General features: G+C 33.8%; 1 protein-coding gene across 14 annotated transcripts in view; it reads left to right on the top strand.

Moving 5' to 3' along the window:
• Prr16 (proline rich 16) overlaps positions 1 to 12975 on the top strand; it is a 344117-nt gene that overhangs the window by 107162 nt on the left and 223980 nt on the right. For 5 of the 14 annotated variants that reach the window (XR_015444707.1, XR_015444702.1, XR_015444701.1 and 2 more), the window contains one exon: positions 2014 to 2088. The exons of the other annotated variants lie outside the window; for them this stretch is intronic. The gene's annotated coding sequence lies outside the window, so the exon portion shown is untranslated. The remainder of the gene's footprint in view (positions 1 to 2013; positions 2089 to 12975) is intronic. 14 annotated transcript variants of the gene reach the window in all.

Genomic DNA, 12975 nt, shown 5'->3' with positions numbered 1-12975 from the left:
TTACTTCCTAGCTTCAATTTCATTTTAGTGGAGTAAGGATTGGTACAACCTACCTACCTGTGATTTAGTTTGAGAAACAACCAGAAGTATACATGAATCTCCTTTTTTTTGAATTCTACAGAAGTAACCCAAACTGGGCTTGAATGTCCTATCCAAAGTGCTAGGATTAGAGGCTTGTGCCACCATGTCCAGCTTCATAAAAATACTTTTAAGGGTATAAAACACTGTATAACATTGAGGTATATCTACAGTGAAGTTTACAATATATTAGTTTAACCCTGTAGTTGATTTATATTTTTAAGATTGCTGATTTCTCATGCTTTTACCTTGGTCAATTCCTGAAGGTTCCTTGTTGCCTAATTTTAATGAAAGAGACTGGCAAATAAAGTGACTTGTTTTAGTCTTTCATATTTACAGCTGAATAATTTATGTGTTCATTTTTCTTTAAAAATAAGCAGCATATTATTAATTACTATTGTAAATGTTTATAGGACATTATAAATAGCATTAAATTGCCTAGTGTTCACAGTGACTCTTTTCAATTCAGTAGTGTATTATTGTTTAGAATACAAAATAAGAAAGCTGAGAGATCTATATAATTCAAGAGGTAAAAAATGGTACTTGATTTAAAAAATATGTTTAAGTTCATGTTGAATTTATAGATGAATTTAAAGGAAGAAACTTTGAAAATGCTATTTTTAAATGGAATTTTAGGTTCTCTCTCTTTACATATTGTTAGAAAAGGTAATTTCTATTGAATTTATTTTTGATCTAATATTTCAACCAGAAGAATACAAATTAGACAAATGTAAAGTCATTTAGCCTCTGTTTCTACTGTTTTATAATTTCTGTGATACTAATAAAGTAATACATCAAAATTGTTCTGTACCTGTACTGTAGAGCCTGTAGCCCTTTTCCTGACTTTTTCAAATAACCATAAACAGAGACTTACCATTAGAAAGTCATTCAGTATTAACCTGAAAAAGTCAGAGAGGACTGTTCGCATTTAAAAACAATATAATAATCAAGAGCATAGGTGAAACGTAATTTGACATAGGCAATCTTGAAATGGTCTACATTCAATATCTAGCTTATCCTAACTCCCCCTCCCTGAGCTGTTATAGTCCTTGCGTTCTTTAGAGCAAAGTCTGACATTTAATCCTCTCCTTTGTGGTGTATTCTTGGTGATACTATGTTGTTCTGCACCACATTTGCTAGTAAATTTGCTAATACATTTGCTTCTCCTAGGCAAATGGCCATATTCACCCTAAATACAAGTCTTTCTCTTCTGCTTTGCAAATTCTAACCTTGTACACAAGAAACAAACTAGAAGCACAACTTTTCTGCTACTGAATAAATAAGCATTTCTCTTCTTTCTGAAAAGTTTCATAGGAACGGTTCTCAATGAAAACGTAATTTTGAGATGTTGTACTTTACAAAATATTTTTATGTGAAAAATACTATAATTTGTTTTTTTAATAGTTAAAAAGGTTAATAGTTTTAATAGATTATACTTTATATTCTATATGAGGAAAGCAGAATATAAAATATAATCTTAAGGTTAAGAATTAACATTTTCAAGTAGCAATACTTGAATTCCCAAGATAGTAATTTAGTATAGCTCAGAAGATGGAGTTGGATCAAGTTTACACATCAGCTTTTTTTTTTTTTTGTACTTGGGATCGAATTCGCTTCCTTGCACTTGGGAGGCAGGCGGCGGAACCACTGATCTAAATCCCTGGCCCCACATCGGCTTTTTGAGAGTGAAGAAGGGCTTTGCAGTTTGGACATTTTCTGTCTGCAGTGATCTAGAAGTCTTGTGCAGTGGACCACAACTAACAAAAAAAGTAATATTAATGTTTCACGTGTTCTAGCAAACTGCCTCTTTTTTTCTTGTTTTTTGTCTCGTATATCTTAGGATGCTTCTTCTTTATAGGTAATCACCCTAAGCCTTTCCATTTTATTGGTGTGAAAGCAAACTCATTGCATAATATTCATTTCATTTTGTTCCAGGTTTCCCAGAAGGGACCTGCTTTCAAATAAATCATGGTCACAAAAGCAATGATTGATTGAAATTAGGATAAATAGGTAGGTTATGATTTTCTCTCTTAATTTCCTAAGTGCCACCGGTTAAGTGGGTATTCCTCACAAAAGACTGCTTAAATTATTGGAAAATAGGACTTCTTTACTCTTAGCCTTTAATGTGGTAATTGCCCCCCATAGCTATTCACTCCAGGCAGGGAAGACCTCTAGGTGATATTTTTATCTATTAAGTTTTTTTCTTTCTTCCCATTCCCACTTTGATTTACTTATTTTATAAAGAAAAAACAGAATCAAATTTTGAAATATTTTATTTTGTTTTTTATTTATACCCAATACATAAAATGTAAAGATTATAGATATTATTAAGATACCATGTGATGTTCAATACATATGTATATTGTATGATGTTTAATCAGGTAAATTTATTTTTGTTTCTCAAACATTTATCATTTCTTTATGATGAGATATTCCAACTCCTTTCTTCTGGCTTTTTGAAATGTATGGTACATTATCTATAGTCGTCCTGCTGTGGAATAACATACCAGAATTTCTTCTATTTAACTGTGGCTTAGTGCCCAATTGGCCAACCTTTCATCAGACCCATTAACCCTTACTAATGGTATTCTACTCTCAACTTCTATGAGATCAACTTTTTTGCATTCCACATATGAGTGAGATCATGCAGCACTTGTCTTTCTGCATTTTTAAAAATTCTACTTACAAAAAATCTCTGGTTCCATCTGTGATTGCTCAAATGGCAGAATTTCATGCTTTATGGCTACATGGTATTCCATTGTATATATGTACCACATTTTCTTTATGGATTCATCAGTTGATAGACATTCAGGTTGTTTCCATTTCTGGGCTGCAGTGAACATGAGATGTCTCCTCAACATACTCACTGCATTTCCTTTGGATATATATCCAGTAGTGGGATTGCTGTATCATATGATGGTTCTATTTTTAATTGTTAAAGAACTTCTATACTGTTTTCTAGAATGAGTGTGCTATTTCACAATCCCACCAACAGTGTACAGAGCTTCCTTGTTGCAATCTCACCAGTACCTCTGGTCTTTTTTATATTTAGTCATTGTTACTGAGGTGAGGTGATATCCTATTATGGTTTTCATTTGCATTTCTCTACTGATTAGTGATGTTGAACATTTTATCATGTACTTGTTAACCATTTTTTATGTCCTTTTGAGAATTTTTATTTAGATCTAATGCCAATATTTTAATTAGATTTTTTTTTCTTGCTATTGAGTTTTGGAGTTCCTTTGTATTTTGGATCTCAATCCCTTTTCAGTTGTATATATTGAAATTATTTTTACCACTCTATAGGTTGTCTCTCCACTCTGTTGTTTCATATACTGTGCAGACTTTTTTTTTGGATGAGATTTAACATTTTAATTGATAGACTGAGTAAAGCATATTGCCTATTCTAATACGGGAGGCTCACATTCAGTAAGTTGAAATCCAAAAAAGAACAAAATAGAATTACTACCAACTCTCTTGTGTGTATACCTTACTGGTTTTGTTTCTCTGGAGACCCTCAGTAAGTACAAATACCATTTTTTGAAAAAAAAAAAGATTTTTTTTTTTTTTTTGGTACCGGTGGTCGAAGTTGGGTCCTTGAGCTTGTGCAGCAGGTGGCAAAACCACTGAGCTAAATCCCTGGCCCCAAAAATGATCTTTCTACGTTGAGAGACCTTTTTTTAAAAGTATGAATGAATTCCAAGAAATGGTTCAAATTACATGAATAATTGAATATTCTTGTGAGTTCATATGAACATGATTCACATATAACTACATATAGTTGTGTATACAGATAAAAGTAAATGTGTTTCAAGGATATGCTTTGAAAGTTCAATCGAGAAATCCAAATAGGAAAGTTTTTGTGTTTTCCCCTCAGATGTCCTTATTTAAAGCCTTGCAGTGTTCACATCGAGAAGTCACTAGCATTTGAAATTTCAGATAGCAAAAGCTGTGAGCTCTAGGGAAAAAAGAAAAGAAATTAGGAAAAGACTTTTATTGAAGTTAGAGGATGACCTTGGGACCCCATCATACTCAGAATGTAACTTGTTTGGCGCATACATTAGTTCAGTTCTGAAGAAATAAAATGATACAAAAGAAATAATACTAATACTCTCTTCAGGGTAACTTTTAGTTGTGTAGATTTCTTCTCTTTTGAAGCATGGAAATCTTTTTTTGAGGAAACGTCATTTTATGAACACTGTGCGGTAGAACTTTCACAAAATTTTTTTGCACAAGTCATGTGACATGAAAGGAAACATAAATGTTTGCTTTGGTTAATGTTTGAGTGCCTTCTGCCTCTATTAATAATACTGAACTCTGAAAGAAGGTAAAAAAGGACACAAATGGTTTGTGTGACAGTCAAGAGAATAAAAACTAGATCTCATTTATTGAGTGGTTACTATGGGCCGAGAATAATACTAAGAGCTTTATTTCTAATAACTTCATTTCTAATAACACATTTAATTTTCTCAATAATTATAGATGGACACTGTTACACTAATTTATAGATTTGGAAACCTACTAATTTCTGATTTAAACCCAGTTCTTTTGGAATCTAGATCAAACTCTTAATTAGTATGCTAACATAACTCTTATTTAGTATGCTACTATAACTGTAGAAAAGAAATGAAATGAAGAGAATGGAAGAAGACAGTGAAAATAAAAAAGGAGATGATTAATTTTAAAATACTTTAGTATAAAAGGTATAACTTCCATTAAAAATATTCGGAAAAATAACCAAGAAAATGTGAAAGGAAACCTGAAATCTAAGGAACATTTTTAAATATTTTCCCCCACTTACTATACTATTCTTCTATGTCGTTGTGATCTTATTCTTCTATTATATATGTCCTCTTGCTGTCTTTTTTTCTCATTTAATTGTGCCTTAGGAATTTTGTGCCACAATAATTCTTGGTAAATAATTTAATATTATATAATGTCACATTGAGTGAATGAGCTATAATTTCATTTTTCTTTGGGGACTTTTAGTTTTTCACTGTGATACATAACACAAGTATGAAAATGATACAAGTATGAACTTGGAAACATTTGCTTCTACATAACATTCTTTTTTTTTAATATTTATTTTTTCCCCATTAACTTTATTGGTACATTTTAGGTATAAAATACAGTTGCATTCATCATTGGAATCTTGTACCATTACATGAGTCTCTTGGTTCTTATTTTTGTCCCCTTCCCTTGCCCTCCCTTCACCCCCTCCACCCTTCCCTATTTGTAAAGACTTTGTTTCCATTTTTCTTCCTCTTCTCATATTTTTTCCTTTCCCTTTTTTCCCTTCCCCTACCCCTCCCAATTCCCCTGCTCTTTTAGACCTTTTCTTCCTGTTACACAATATCAGTTATACATTTTTAAAATTACAATATTAAGATCTAGGAGACATTACCACAGATGTTACAGAATTTAAAAGGATATAGAAAGCATATTACAAAAATCTTTTTTAAAATAAATTTGACAACTTCTAAGAAGTAACTTAGAAGACAAATTAATGAAACTAACTCTGGATGAAATATAAAATTTGAATAGCACCTATTAAAGAAAGTATATTCCTAGCTTGAAAACCTACCTATATGACAACAGCAGGCTCATAAACATTTTAACTGATAAATTATATCAAACATTTAAAGCAGAAAAAAGAAGGAACACTTCTCCTCTCATTTTAGGAAATCAAAATTGTGCTAATCCTAAAACTGGATAAAGATAATAGAAAAAAAGTATGAACATAGATAGAAATTTGTTTAACAAAACATACTATTAGAAGACAGATCTGGCAGTATGTAGAAAGTTGTTTTGTTATAGGGATGGCAGTGCTGGTTCAGCATTGGAAGATCCACCCCCATAAGAAATCATTTTAACAGAGGAAAGGAGAAACCCATATGATCCTGTCACTAGTTGGAGAAAAAGTACTGGACTAAATTCTACAGCTGTTCATGGTAAAAGCTATCAGGAGACTAGAAGTAGAACAGAACCTTCTCAACAGATCAAAGACATGTACTCCATACTTCCAACAAAAACTCCTTCTATGAATGGAGATGATACAATGCTTTCTCCCTAAAGTAGAGAACAAGGGCATATATGCCTACTCTTCATCTGTCCATTAGACTTTGAAACATAGGTCTAAACAAAAATAGTGTGGCAATACAATGACACAACTAGGATAGGATTGGCATGGAAGAAGCAAAATCTTTATATGTAGATGAAATGATCATCTACAGAGAAAATACTAAGAAATCTCTAGAAGCCCCTAGAACTTGTACTTGAATTTAGCAGGGTTAGAAAACACAAGGTATATATAAAAATTCAGATCTGTGTATACTTGCTATAAATGAAGAACTGGATATTGAAATTTAAAAGTTATGTAGGAGTACAAAGGACCCAGAAAAGCCAAAAACAAAAACAAAAACAGTGTTGGAAGACGTTTAGCACCTAATTTTAAGACTTCTTCTAAAGCTACAGTAATCAAGGCAATGTTGGTGTAAGGAAAGACATATAGATCATTGGACTAAAACAGAGAATCTAGAAATAGAAACACACATATATGGTCCACTGAGTTTTGAAAGATTATTTAACATTAGCATTTTATAGAATATAAACTCGATTCAAGAGCCGAGGAAGAGATAGTGTCTTCAGCAAACGGCACTAGAACACCTGGTATCTGTATATAAAAAATTAACCTCAACCCTTTTTTTCCATACTTGAAAATAACTTGAAGGGATCACAGAACCTAGATAAGAAAACCTAAAAGTATAATACTTTAAGAAGAAATTATAAGGGAAAATATTTATGAATTCAGGGTAGGCAAGAACTACCTAGGATACAAAAAACATGATGTATAAAAGAAAAAAATTGATAAATGAGATTCCATCAAAATTTAGAACTTTAAATGACATCATTGAAATGAAAAGTCGTCCTTAAACAGACCATATTTACAATGCATATAACCTCTGAGCAGAATATATAAAGAATTCTTACAGTTCATTAATAGACAACCCAGTTAAAATGTAGACATAAGAAGATAATAAATAGCCAGTATATCACAAGGAATGGTGTGCAACTCTACAATCAGAAAAATACTAATCAGTACAATAATAAGATTAATACACATTAGGGAGATGAAGTTAAAAGTTTTAAAAGCCTTGTCATGACTTTTTCTTTTTTTTGGATTCTCCCCCTTTCTGTTTAATTTGTCATGCCCAATGGATTCATTCTGCTGGGTTTCCTGGGGTTGTGATCCTCATTGTCTTTTCCTAGGGTATTTTCTAAAATTTTTTGGAGTGCCAGTTTGGTATTCATGAAGTTCCTGAGGTGCTCTTTATCATGAAAGTATCTTATTTCTCCATCAATTTTGAAAGATAGTTTTGCAGGGTACATCAATCTGGGTTGGAGGCTATTTTCCTTTAGGGCTTGAAATACATCCCTCCAAGCTCTTCTTGCCTTGAGGGTTTGCATTGTGAAGTCTGCTGTGATTCTGACCGGCTTTCCTTTGTATGTGATTTGTTCTTTTCTCTCACTGCTTGTAGAATTTTATTCTTCTGTTGGATTTTTGGAATCCTAACTATTATATGCCTATGTGTAGATTTTTTTTGATTAAGGCTAGCTGGAGTCCTATATGCCTCACTTATCTGTATGTCAAGTTCTTTTCCCCTCCTTGGGAAGTTTTCTGCCATCAGTCTTATGTTATTCTTCTTTGCATCATCTAGCAGCTCTGGATTTATTTCTCATGTTCCCTTACAATTTTAAAACAATTTTTCTTTTCATGGTCACTAATTGCAATCTTTTCTTCTATATGTGAAATTCTATCCTCACATTGGTTCATTTTGCTGTGCAGACTTTTGATGAAGTTTTTAATCTCTTGGAAATCTGTTTGTATCAGTTTTATGGATTCCATTTGTTTCCTATGTTGGGATTCCATGATGTTCCTCAGATCTTCTATTTTTTTCTCTGTGTCCTCTCTAAATTTATTAATCATGTCTTGAACCATGAGCACAATCTTTGCTGTTATCTGAGTAATTATTTCTGATTTCATTTTTCCCAGATCCTCTTTTGTTGCCAGTTCAGAGAGTCCAGGTGGTTGAGTATCAGAGTGTTCCATCTCCTTTCCCTTTGGGGTTGCTGTAGGTGATCCAGAAGTCTGTTTTTGAGGCTTGTTTATGTGTCTTCTCAATTCCACGGTGGGGGGGGGGGCTGGTTCTGGCACCCACGTGGCTCACTTTCTCTGCCCGAGGAGCTTGGGATGGTGGTGGGGGAGCTTCCTTCTGGGTGCTGGGACCGGCTGAACTTTTCTGCCATAGGAGCCTGGGATGGAGGCAGGGAGCTTCCTTCCGGGTGCTGGGACCGGCTGAGCTTCTCTGCCTTAGGAGCCTAAATAACATTCTTAATTATAAGAAAGGTATATTATAATATACTTATAAATAATATTGCTATAAATGAATAAAAATGTAAAAACCATTAAATTCTAAATCATTCTTCACAGTGTAATTTCTCTATAGATATCATTGTATTAAGATAAAGTATCTCTTTTGCTTTTCCTGTGATCCTAGAATATTGATAAGGTTCTTGTCTATAAATATAATTTATGCTTTTGAAAATTTTTCCTTATGAAGATAAAAATTAGGAGCACTCAAATGGAAATTTACTTTTTCACAAAGTAAGCTTATATTTATAATTCTTTTATTTTATGTGATTACTCATCACCTTCAGATTACTGAGGCTTCCATAATATTACTCAAATATAAATCCTGAAGCTCACCTGGGTGTCCAAATCATCATCTACCTTTGTCCTTTTGAGTGCAGAGAGAAAGCCAAATTGAACTTTGGGTTTTGGGCTGTGGGGTTTTTTGTTTTTGTTTTTTGTTTTTGCCTTTAATGTTTTTAAACAAAGACAAAGGACTTCCATTTTCAAGGGAAAGAGATTATTCGCTGAACTTCTATCAGATGCAGTTCTAGTTTCTAAAATTGCTTCTTGTTCTAGTTTTACCATCATAACTTTGCTTTCTAAATTTCTGAGTATTTTATTAGAATTAATAAGTTCTACATGGAATATTGGAAGAGGATTATTGTTTCTTGCTTGGTGGTTTGTTTTTTTTTAAATTGTAGTCATCTCTTGAATATCTTTCTCTTTAACTTTCAAATAAATAATTTGCTAGTTTAATGTCCTGGCTTCACTAACTGCATATAATCCATATAATGAGTATTAAGTGACTGACTGGACACAGTGGTAAAGTAAACAACTTGCTGAGAAAGTGATTAGCTACAATTGTTAAAATAAGTGGTAAATATAATAGTAATTGTAGAAATATCTCAACTTAGTAAATATATATATTTTCCTTTAATTCTTGCATAAACCTCAGGAGCTCTACTTAGCATTATCCTTTTATAATTGGGAAAACTGAAACATACATGAAAAGGTAATGCTAGCCTAAAGATAAGATTAATATCTGTTGGCTATAGGGGTGGCTATTCAGCAGATTGAAGTGGAGATATTCCAATGGGCATGTCCCAAGACAGATTTGCAGAATGTCTGTGGATATGTTTATCCATAGGGAAGAGTTCAAGATGAGCCATAGGTTTGTTGGGTGGTAAGGATGCTATTTTAAAGGTGAAAGCAGAAGAAATAAAACTGTTTCAGAGAAATGTCTCCCTCACGCAAACATATTTCATAGAACTGAGAATTAAGTAAACTTAAATTCAATTAATGAGCTCTAATCTTCATTGTGAGACAGTAGAGAGTACAAGGGCCTGGAGGTTATAACAGTGCACATTTTCTACCAACTCTCTATGTTTCATTTAAAAAAGTAAATAAATTTTAAGAACTAAAAAAAAAATTAACAGTGATAATGGTAACAAAAACTATGTTCTTTATTTTTTCCAGTGCATGAAAGTTTTTTTTTTGTATATCCTTTTATTGGTACATTTTAGGTGTACAATATAATGACATTCATTATTGGAGATATGCACCTTTACATACTCTCGTGGTTCTTATTTTTCCCCCTTCCCCTGCCCTCCCTTCAACCCCTCCATCCCTCCCTATTTACAAAGACTTTGTTTCCATTTTTTCATTTTCTCATATTAATTCCATTCCCTTCTTTCTTTTCCCCTACCCCTCCCACTTCCCCCTCCCCTTTGCCCCTTTTCTTCCTCTTTCACATTATCTATTATACCTTTTAGTCCTTAAGTACACTTTCAGTTTCTCACACCAGAGAAACTATTCGATGTTTATACATGTGTGTCCTATTAATTTCACTTAAGAGTATCGCCTCAATGTGCATCCATTTAACAATAAATGTCTCTGATTTCTCATTTTTGATGGCTGAGTAGTACTCCATTTTATTTTAAAACCACATTTTCTTGATCCAGTCTCCAGTTGATTCAAAAAATTTAGTTGAAAACATAGATATGAAATTGAAGGGCTCCCCAAAAGAATCTGAGCAATTTGTAATAGTGCATTCATAGTGATTTTCTTATTTCTTCCATAATGGTAACATTACTGATGGGAATGTGAAGTTCAGAGTGGATATTTTTTCAATAAAACCTTGCCCCGAGAGGATGGGAGGTCTCAGACTGCCTTAGGTCTACTCACAAATTGATATTCCAAAGTCTGGCAGCCTTCCAGATCTATATTTGTTAACAAATCATCCCAAAATTAGTGATCTAAAAACAGTAGCAGTTTGTTGGGCATGGTGGCATATGCCCTTAATTCCAGCATTCTGGAAGGCTGTGGCAAGAATATTACAAGTTCAAGCCCAACTTTGGCAGTTTAGCAATTTAGTGAGACTTGTCCCAAAAATAAAAAAAGAAAAGGACTGAAGATGCAGCTCATTGTGTAGGCCCTGAGTTCAATCCCCAGCACAGGGGATAAACAACAGTAATCATCTATTATTTCTCACAGTTTCTGGAAATTCAAATGTCAGGGCGGGAATTTTCTGTTGTCTCAGCCCTCACAGGTCTGAAGGCAGAGGCCTGCTGTGCCATTGGTCAAAATGCCCACATGAGGCCTCTTCCTGTAGCCTGGGCTCTTTCACAGCATGGTGGCCAGGATATAAAAGCAAGCAGCTCAAGTTAGAGGGTGAGGCAGGAAGAAGTCCTTTGCCTTTTACATTCTAACTTAGCAGTGCAGCATCATGGCCTCTGCATTCTGTTGCTAGAGACAGTTACAGAGGTCCACCTAGAAATATCAACAGACCTAACATTTAATTGTGTTATGTTTAAGGTCATGCTTGAAACAGAATATGGAAGAATGGGTGTGTTTGTGTTTGTGAGAGAGACAGAGAGAGAAAGAGAGAGAGGGAAAATACAATCTGCCATTCCACCCGAGAGTTCTAAAAATTACCACAACTTGGCAAACCAGGTAGAAAGCAATGAGTCACATTTCTCTCCTGGAGATATTTTATTAAACATGCCAGGGGTTAAGCCAAATTGCAAGGGAAGACTATTTTTTGCTCTCTTGTATTGGAGAACATGTGTGAGAAACTGAGAAACTGAGAACTTGCTTTGTGGAACATGACTAGAAACAAGCCTATAAATAAAACTGTTGAGAATGGCATTTCAGTTGTTTATAAATATGAGATTTAGGAATGTTGAATTACAGAAGCCAAGCTCCGTACACAAGAACAACTCTGGAGGTTGCTGTATGCTTTAAGAATGATTTTGTTTTAGTGGAAAGTACCTCTTAATTGCTTCATCCAAGCTGTAGTCTATCCACTAGTTTTCAAAGATGGCCTTGAATTTTAGGGTTCAGTACTATCTGTGGTACCCTGAGTCTAGTGAGGGATTGGAATAAATCTCTCACAGACAAAGGGGGAGTACTGTAGCATCCAGGACAGAAAGGAAGAGGTTAATATTGAAGAGAGTCACTAGATTGCCTTCATGCTCCTGAGTTCTGATTTAGAGTCCAGATTGCAATTTTTACAGGAGGACCTCAAAAATATAAAACTTCAGAGAAAGAAAGACTCTTAGAGGTCATGTAGAGGTATAATTCCAGGTAAATACCAGGTAACAAATTGGTCTATGAAAGTGAATGTACATGACAGTTGATTAACAAACTGAAAGTTAATTGCTAAAATTTTTCTTGCCCTTATTCTTGAATTTTAAAAAGCATTTAATGAATGCAATTTGAAATTTGTTATACTACATTTATATTACTTTTTAAATTCTACATCCAGTATCTAATTTAATGCTCAAGTAATGTTTTTACATAAACACAGAATAGGTTGCCATTTTATAATGGAATATAGTGTATTTTGGATGACTTGTAAATGGCCATGATCAAACATTTAGTAATTTGCAAAACCAAAAATAACAATTCTGACTCTGACTTCAAATTTCATGTTTAAGGTCTAAAATAGTAGTCTGTGTTCAGAGTCATCCATGCAGAAGCTCCTCTAGGAAGTACTTTCATAAATTACCTTAAGAATTCTCCCAGTGATCTTATGAGATAAGAGGAATAGAGGAACCACCACGACTGAGACTCAGTGTCATTTCCATCCTTTAGGGCAGAAAGAGACTGAAAGTCCTCTCATTTGGAGCCAAGCCCCAGCCTTTCTGCCTCACTGGTTTGGTTCCATAGTTGTCTTCAGTATCTCAAATGTCCTCACTCAAATAAGAGCAAAGTATTTGTCCTTTCCCCATAGGAAAGGAAAGGCTTAATTTTTACAACTTATACAATTCAGTAGCCTGAAATGCTACATAAGGACAAGACAGATTTCTCAGTTCTTCCTCTGTTCTTCATGGACATACACTTTCAGTGGGCCTACCTTTTTCCTAATTAAAATTTAAGTCAATGGGATAGCAACATGCAACACTACACAATAGTGTAAGAAAATTTTGCTGATTTGGTGAAGGTCAGAATTCTGTTTGGTTAAAAATTTGAAACTCCTCTCC

Source organism: Heterocephalus glaber, unplaced genomic scaffold, assembly GCF_053883595.1.
Source record: "Heterocephalus glaber isolate CG9 unplaced genomic scaffold, H.glaber_assembly_v1.0 deba00001606, whole genome shotgun sequence".
NCBI classification, from domain to species: domain Eukaryota; kingdom Metazoa; phylum Chordata; class Mammalia; order Rodentia; family Bathyergidae; genus Heterocephalus; species Heterocephalus glaber.
Note: the sequence above shows the minus strand (reverse complement) of the source record. Positions and strands in the feature narration are given on the sequence as shown.